General features: G+C 41.8%; 1 protein-coding gene across 1 annotated transcript in view; it reads right to left on the reverse strand.

The window, feature by feature from the left end:
* The window catches only part of C1H22orf39 (chromosome 1 C22orf39 homolog), a 255,521-nt gene that overhangs the window by 39,236 nt on the left and 206,448 nt on the right, over positions 1 to 9,837 (reverse strand). The gene's annotated exons all lie outside the window — the stretch shown is intronic.

Consider the following 9,837-nt stretch of genomic DNA (forward strand, 5'->3'; position numbering starts at 1 on the left):
CATCACACCCCTTGAATGTATGTACTATAAGAAGCAGTATGTAAGTTGTTGACCCTATAAAAGTAAATAATAATAATAGTATAATCATACATTCTTAATTGAGTTTATTCCAAGATAGAACATATATATATAACATACAAATGACATGCAACACATACTGCAATGCCACGCAGAACACATACATCAACAGTTTAACCAAGTCAATAACAGAAAACGTATCTCCAAAACATCAGAAATAATCATATTTTGGTAAGTACTGTGCTTTGACACAACACCAGCAATCATGCATACGTTGATCCAAAACTAAGTACACGTAAACACCAGAATTTATGGTAGGAATGTGTTATTATGACAAGAATGACACCCGAGGAAGCGCAGTTCAGGTATGCACCTTACAGGTTTTTTCGGTGTGTATGTAAACTGTGAAGGAGGCAAGCAACCCTCTTCTCAGAATCATAACATTTAAGGAGACAACTGGCCGTAGGCCCTAGCCAAGTAGCAGAAGGGTTCTGCAAACCACAAAGTGTACAGACTTGTATATACCGATTGAGGGCTACATATTGTGAAGCAAGTCTCATGAGGGCCATAAATATCATGCCTGGTGCTCAGTGGCATTTTAATTTGGATGACAGCAAACACTGCAAAATTACTATTGCAGAAGAACTGATTCTAGATGCTTACTAGCCAGTCATCTTAACAACTGTACTATCCGCCTAGTTGTATTTTACATCCCCCATGTATTAATCCTGTAACTCACTTTAAATGCTGATGATCCAGACCAGTACTGCTAACCAACTATTATTTTTTCTACCAGAAATGCTCATTCCTGCCACCTTAATAGGGGGCTTTTCCACTTGGACCAAAACTAAACCACATACTACACTATATTAAGGAAACCAAGCAAAGCAGGAATTTCATTTTCCCCCCAGAAGGGAATATGACCATATGGCTAGAATTAATTTGGAATCATTCAATATAACTAAATTATAAAATCCTTTATGGACGGTGATTGGGAATTCAAAATATTATGGCTGACATTTCTAATCCTTTTCTTTTGTTTTTCTTCTCTTCCATCACAGTTAATTAGTTCATCATATCCTGTATCTTCCATGTTACACTTTTAAATTGTGTTCCTTGTGTATATAATCCAACTCTTATACTTCTTTATATAGTTCCTGATACTTCCCAACTCTCACAAGCTGCATTACTTCACTTCACTCCTCTCCCTACCATTGCAACGCTCTTTTACATTCTCCACTAGCCTTCAAACCATGCATATAATCTTAATTCATGAGCTGTCACATTTTTGGGGGTAATCTAAGGCATTATTGCTATTAAAAGCTACTATAAAGCACCCATAATATGCTACTTGTGGTCTCTGATGAAAATAAAGCTGAGAGATACTTTATAAATGTTTTGGAAACAAAAAGTGATCATATATATTGAGTTGATTAAATAAAATGAAGCTGTCCCAAAGGGGAATGGTGACCTTAGTGAAGTACATTTGTAAATTTCCTGATGGTGTGTCTTGCTTAGTCCTTGGGTGGTTCTTGGAGACATGGAGATTGCTTAAATAATCACATCTCAGCATGGCAAGATGTCACGAGGACACAATTCTTCACAATTGTGAAGTGCCACTGGAAGATTTATTGAGATAGAGTCTGGGAATCCATTTGTTAAAAACACCACATGGGGACAGGACACATAAAATGACATGCAAACAAAACCTATATGAAACAGAAAACATCATAAAAAACATAGTAGCAGTTTATCTCAAATAAATCATACACATGAAGAAAAACCACTGATTCTCACCACAATTTGGTCCTTCTTAGATATCACCACCCACTTTTATATTCAGGAGGAGAGAGGATTTATTGAGAAGAGAAAAATCATAGTGTCATGACATCCATGACAAAAAACATGGAATTGATTGTAATGCATTGGGACATGGCTTAAATATTGTATTCAATTTTAGTTTATGATTACAATGGGTTACATGTAGCCACACCAGCCATGTTTTCCAGGACGCGCACATTTCACACATTGCTGATGAGAAATAACATTGCACTCAAAGATACACATCACTCCATACTCCATACATACATAAACACACACACACGTGTTCCCATGATTAACTCATCTCTCTTTCCTAGGTCAAACAGCCCTTCCTCTTGGATGCAGTTTTATAGTAAAGCTGGTAGTGTTACATGACCTCACACAAGATCCCCTTCCAGTTATTGGCGGGAGAGCGATCTGAGACCATGTATGGAGGTGGCCCTGCTTTTGTGCCAGTAACATGCTTCTGTTTATTCTATGCATAGGATTGGTGTCATAAACGTGAGATTCTTGCAATTCTAACTGACACTAGTTTCAGGTCAGTCAGCATAACAACAGGGCTTTACATTTTTACCAAATCCTGCATTTTGTTGTTCTGTACGCCAAACAAACCTATATAATGAAGATTACGAATTAAAAGAAGCAATATACAATGCCATGCAAACGTTTTAGGCAAGTGTGAAAAAATGCTGTAAAGTAAGAATGCTTTCAAAAATAGAAATGGTTTATGTTTCTCATTTAACAAAATGCAGAGTGAGTGAAAAGAAGAAAAATCTAAGTCAAATTCATAATTGGTGTGGCCACCCTTTGCCTTCAATACAGCATTCTAGGTGCACTTGCACAGTCAGGGATTTTGTAGGCATATAGTTAGGTGTATGATTAAACAATTATACCAAACAGGTGCTAATGATTATCAATTTATTATGTGGGTTGGAACACAATCATTAACTGAAACAGAAACAGCTGTGTTGTTGGAATAAAACTAGGTGAGGAACAGCCCGACACAATGGCAAAACTGAGGACAGCAACAAGACACAAGGTAGTTATACTGCATCAGCAAGGGCTCTCCCAGGCAGAAATTTCAAGGCAGACAGCGGTTTCCAGATGTTCTGTCCAAGCTCTTTTGAAGAAGCACATAGAAACGGGCAATGTTGAGGACCACCGACGCGGTGGTGACCCAGGGAGCAGCAGGTGAAAGACATATCATGCCTACTTCCCTTTGCAATTGGAAGATGTCCGACAGTGCCATCAGCTCATTGTTGGCAGAAAACGCTACTCTACTGTCCAAAAAAGGTCTTCATGGAAGACTTGCAGCCAAAAGCCATAACTCTGACATGGAAAGAAGGCCACGTGACTCAACTATTCACAAAAACACAGGAACTGGGGTGCAGAAAAAATGGCAGCAGGTGATCTGGACTGAAATGAGTGGCTATAGCAAAAGGGCTTGAGAGCGGTACATCATGCAGTACCATCAGTGGGGCATCTGAATGTATTCTGCAGCATGATAACAACCCCAAAATAAAGTCAAAGCCATTAAGGACTATGTTCAGCATTAAAAAAAACAAGGAGTCCTGGAAGTGATGGTATGGCGCCTACAGAGCTCTGTTCTCAACATTATCGAGTCTGTCTGGGATTACATAAGAGAAGCACTTTAGGCTGCCTAAATCCACAGAACTGTGATTAGTTCCCCAAGATGTTTGGAACAACAAACCCGCAGAGTTCTTTCAAAAACATTGTGTGCAAATGTACCTAGAAGAATCGGCTGCTGTTTTGAAAGCAAATGGTGGTCAAACCAAGTATTGTTTTGATTTGATATCGGTATACATGTTTTCTTTTATAGTGAGGTTTATGCATGAAAGCAGTCATATTAACCTGTTATAAACTAAAGGCATCATTAGAGTGTTAGACCCCAGAAAGACAGCACAAGCTTTGTAGGTCAGAGTACCTAATGAATATATGAAAATTATATATATATATATACATATATATAATATTACACACACAAAGAAATCCCACCCTCGCAGGTCTTTACAAACAGATTAAGCTTAAACTCATCTAGGGTTAATTGCTTTAGGTGAATGAATGAATATATATATATATCTCTATCTCCATCTCCAATCTGGGAAATCCTTGCTCTTCCTTCTGTGACATAAGGTGGCGCTTTATAAATAGCATGTTGTAAATATAAATTGTAATAGCAGTAAGGGAAATCCCGTACGTTCCGTGAGCCATTTGACGGACAACGGTGTGCAATGTGAGAGCTAACGATCTACGTCATATTTACAAATACAGCAGAGGAAATGTGCGCGGAATGTAGTAAAATAGCCGTGAATGTACGCGATGCCTTGTGTTCTCAGCCGGGTTTTTAACCCGTTCGTGTGCGGCGTACTCCCCCGGATCCCGCCCTGCGGTGAGGAGCGCCGGGATTTTCCTGCACGATCCGTGTACGCGATGCGTAATGGGGGAGGGTGTGTGATATTGTCTTCCGCATTCCTGGCTTTAGGTGCGTTTGAGGCTCACATTCCAATTAAGATGCGGCCTAATGAAGGGCGGAACGGACATCTCCCGCAAATGGTGTTCTTTCACCGGGCATTAAAGGGACATGCGCCATTGTTTGGCTGCTACATGTACGCTGTCTCTGTGTGTGTATTTAATATAATTAGGCAAACCCCGTTATATGTACATTCTAGGTTTTGACACAAGAAACCGTATGAATTCCCTCAACAATTTACCGCCAACACTTGGCATACCTTACGATTAGCTTTAATGATCTTAGTTAATAACAGAGGTTCTAATCCTGATTTCACGAATCTGGTTTTCTTAAATCAGAATATCCATGATCGGTTTCTAGTATCTTGGATCGTGATGAATGATAGGGTTCTCGGGCGAAACGTTGTTTTGTCACTATTACATCGGATGATGCCTGTGTGTCGCAGTGATTTCACTTTCAGATGTACACTTCACAACTAGCGGTTCCTGTAATTTCTTCTCAAAATACAGCAGTGTTGTTTTCAGCAAAATCCCGCAGCCCTCGGTTTGTAGGATCGCGGTATGCTTTGTACTGGGATACTTAGGGCCATGTGGACCGGCTATTACTAATGCTGAGATGCCCCGGGATGCTGCTGCTGCTGCGGCTACGCGTATACAGGTCTGATTACTTACACCAGCGATACCCCCGATCTTTAATCAGTTGTCGGGTCCGCTGGCCGTACTGAGCAGTCATTGTGCTTCCCTGCTCTAATCTCGATCCCTGATCCCACGCTCTCTTCGGTAAATCCTCCGCAAGTGTCAGCAGGCTTGGATCCTGTCTGCTTCAGTCCGAATGTGCTTCCTTGCACTCTGTTACATCGATTTGTGGAGCTTCAAAGGGTCTTAGTAATAATATACGGGACCGCAGCCCGATCGTTTACTGTTTCCCACGCCGCTTCGTTAAGCTAACAGTCTCCCGTCACACCCCGAAACAACTGTAATGCGGACTCGTTCCCTTAGTGCCCCAAAACCTCTACTGTGTGATGCAGAATTAAGGCGGCTTTCCGCATACATACAAGTATAAAAGTCTGTACGTGCGTGTGTATCTTATATCTATATACATAAATATATATAGTTAGGTCTAAACAACATTTCTGCTTCCTAGTGGGACGACCTGCAGCAATATCATAATTGTTGCTATGGTGATTGCTCCAGTCGCTCATTATGTCTAAAGCCTGAATGTTTTTTGTAATAGTTTAAATTGTAATTAAAGCTGCACAGTGTACACATTGGTACTTTATCTAAATATAACCCAATCTTTTGCGCTAAGGCCGTTCGTTCCTTCCCTCTGCACAGCGGAGCCGGGTCATTTATATGTAACACCCGTGAAGTAATAGTTTCATACCGGACGCATGTAACGCACGACACGTCGGGACTTCTGCATTCATTCTAATAGTTAGTAGGCTCAGGGAGAGATACATTATATAGCCAGCCCCGAATGTATTTTGTAACACTATATTAGTGACCCTCTTTTTTTTACTTTTTTATTCATTAACAAGGGTTCCAGTCTGTGTTTATCCGTTCCCGCCATTAGCTTGGTGCTGAGGAAACTGTGGCCGCGCTACATACCATTTTCCTCCACGGTGTGAGAAGAAACAAATACCACGAATTTCTTCGATGCGCAAATTGCCGATTGAAACCATATAATGGAGGACAAAGAGAACACTGGCTAACCAGTCCTTCATTTTCACACACACACACACACACACTCAATATGCTTTAGACACATGGCTGCTGGTGGCACGGGTACAATGGCTTCCCATACCAAGAGGCCACCCATGTCACTATGGCATCACGAGGGTTAACTCATGAGAGGGACACATTAAGTGGCACTAATTGTATTTAATCAAATGCGAACCTAACCTGCCGCCTGTGAATTGCCCCTGTTGCGCTAGATAAATGGCAGTAGTGGTGACTTTGCGTGGAAACCCCAGTGCCCTGGATCCTGCCAGTGGAAGTGCTAGTTCCTGCCTGGATCCCCACGTCCTTTTCCCGATTCATTCACAGATTGTAAACCAAAGAAAGGGCAAGTCATTGAGTGCAACCCCTCCCCCTCTTCTATCTTCTCTTCCTCTCTCCCCCCCCCCCCTCCATCCCAGCCCCCTCACCTTCAACCTGATTGACTCAGCAGCTCTAGGGACAGAGGGGAGAAAGGCCCTGGGGGTCATAACCTCTGCAATCTTTAAAGGAGCAGCTGTCAGATCTCTCACTGACCAGATCCCCCACCCCAACAAGTTCAGGGAAAGAATCAACGCTGGGTATCCCCCCCAGTCCTCCCGATTCTCAAGAGGTCATTCCTGTCGAATTTAAAGGTCTAGCCTTCAGAAAGATCCGATGTGGAATTAGTGTTATAATAATATTACTGTGGGTAAAGGCTGGGAGCGGCCCCTGGAGTGGGGGTGGGGGAGGAATAGCCTGGGCAGAGCTGTCTCACCCACGTGTTGGAGCCGCAGCCATTTTCTATGCGTGCGGAAAATGGAAAGATAAGCCTGCCTTGTCCCAGCCTGTCCCCACAAGCACCCAGTCTGACTAGAAGGGGCTCCTGGCCTGAGGACGGACAGGGCCAAACATCAGCAGAGCCCGGGTTAGGGCTCGTCGCTTTAAAGTGGCTGCCTGGCAGTATTTTGGAGCCTAATGCTGCCTTGTTTCGCTTTAAAATGGCTTCCTCGGTCTGGAGACTGATCAGCAGGTGGTCTATGCAATGTACACATTATATACGTGCAGCGCTAAACTAATAGAGCAGGCGAGATTTACAAAGCTTTCTGGGCGATTAACGAAGGGCCATTTGGAACTATAAGCGATCGGAGGGGTGGCGCAGTCTGATGTTATCATATAATTAGTAAGAAATTGGCTTTAGTCGACAAATACTACAAAGGGCCGACTTATTAAGCACCTTATTTACTGCTTGGTAAATCAAATAATTCGATTCAACAGAAATAATGTAAAAAAATCTATTAGGGAAAACATTTTCGTTTTCATTGCAATTTTGCCCACACTAAAAAATGTAATTAAGTCATCAGCTTCTATAATAATCAAGGTGATCGGAAAATGTATTTAAAAATATTCTGCTCCCGCACTAATCAGCGATCACGTCCCACTCACATCCACGTCGCCAACATGCTAATATAGATTCTATAGAGAACAACAAGAGGCAACACTGACGCTGCAAGCTCGGGTTTATTGAACGGTTGATAGTATACACAGCCCTGTACATCCAACATAAAGAGAGTACACAGTGTCCGTTTCGGGTTGGGGGGCTGATGAGTCCTCTAGCCCCCTTGTTGATTTGTAAGCCCAGCTCAGACTGACGCCCTTTCATCATTGCACTGCTTATTCGTTGGGTTACAGTAGTGCAACAGGGAAAGAGTGACAGGCAGCGCCCTCACCGGCCCCCAGCTGATGGAAACAATCCTTTATGATTATTATTGTTATTTTACATTTGTCAGGACAACACAGAAACAGCATGAATACACAGGCAGAAGATAGCGAGATCTACACGTGGAAAAGAGAAACAAACAATTCTTAATTAAGTCCAAAACAATAAAATCCATACATCACCCGGGGGTCTGTACGTTTATCTGTATATTATCAAATATTTGTACGGCGAAATGCACCAAACCCCACATATTTAATGGCGTCAAGGCCTGTCAAGATATTACACATTATATATACATCTATGTACATTTATATGCACTGTATATATTACACGGAAAGGTGAGGGTGACAGCAGTGTGAGGGGGCTCGCACACAGCTCCTGTGGTGCTGGTATCAGCCTCTAAGCTGAGGATCGATGAGGCGTCCACCCGCGGGAGCTGATTTTATAAAGTGAGTGTCTGCTCCCCACCCACCGAGCCCTTTTCCTGGGCCTCACGGGTCCCAAAGAGATCCCCATGCAGACCACCTGAAAATAGCAGGAAAGGCCACCCACACTCTGCCCCTCTCAGCCCCTCCTATCCATCTTTCCCCACACTCTACCCGTCAGCCACCAGAATCCCACACACTACCTCCTCACATTCTGCCCCAGTAGAGCCCTCTGTGCATTCTACCCCTCCCAGCCCATCTCAGCCTCCCTTTCTTTCTTTCCTTACATACCTCAGACCAAACAGCTCATCACGTGACTCCCAATTACCGAGGGTCCCTGGCAGGGCTTCAATGGAGGGGAAGGGGGGGTAGAGGAGCCGATCGCAAGATGTTTGGTTTGGTCCAATACAGAGTGATCTCGCACAAACTGGTTCGATTAAATAAAATTCCCACATTGACATTTTAATTCTAAGACAGGAATAAACCCACTGTATTCGAAAGTAAAAGGGCAAGTGGTATTTATTTACCGTTTAACTAGCCCTATATACCATACGTAAAGGGGTACATTACTGGGATGGTATACAATAGATCTAGGCATTAAATGTCAAATTGATTTAATCGCATAATGCATACACTATATATGTATGCGAGGATTGTGCCCTGCAGCCTGGATACACGAGACACATGGGAAAGAAGAAGATCAGGATGTTGTATCACGTTATGTATATCAACAAACATCATAGCTTTAAACACACGATTTTCCCACGCAAACCCACCCACTCGCCACATTACCATATCTAATCTGCGGCCTTATTAGCTCACTTCTGCTTTTCAATTAAAGGGGGATATTTGTAATTATGCTGTACTTTAAGATACCACCTCAGCCGGGTGACTATTCCACGCATAGTCCATAAGCGTGTTCCAGATCCGATCAAGGGTGATCTTAATAAATATAAACATTACATCTCAACTATGTAATAACTATATTCTGGAACATTACCTCTTTTCACAGAGTAAGTGCTTATACATAATACACATTCAGCAAATTATATATATATATATATAATGTATATGTTTATAAATATATTTATAATTTATTTAGAATATTTTATTTAGAAGGCAAAACACCCCCTATGGTAAGGCATTATAAATATATTAATATTATTTCTGTAACTTAACACATGTTAATGAAGCAAAATTCTGAGGCACATTGGTAAGAGTGGCTTTTTCACAACAACAACCCATAGAAAGTTAACCCCTTCTGGTCCAAAGTGGTAGAAGTTAAACAGATTCTTATTAGTTTCACAAACTCAAAATTTCTTTCACAAGTAACATTTTTACAGATCAAAACCCAAAATTAACCACAGAACAATTACAAACAGGACTACAACAATCACCATGAAAAAAGAACACATGCAGCTTATTAAATGATTGTACATACAGAAACGTTTTGGTTGATACTTGTGTGTAGTATCTAGTACAAGCATCTTCTCAGACTCATGCACATGGAGAGGTGTCTTAAGGAAAAGACCCTATAAGCAATATTGCACTACTACTACTCTGATAACAAAAGCAGAGGCAATATTGATAGGGTCTCTTCCTTAAGGTTAGGCCCACATTATCACAACAAATAAGTAGATGCATTTCAAAACACCAGTGACCTGTTGG

This window comes from Spea bombifrons, chromosome 1 (assembly GCF_027358695.1).
Source record: "Spea bombifrons isolate aSpeBom1 chromosome 1, aSpeBom1.2.pri, whole genome shotgun sequence".
NCBI lineage: Eukaryota > Metazoa > Chordata > Amphibia > Anura > Pelobatidae > Spea > Spea bombifrons.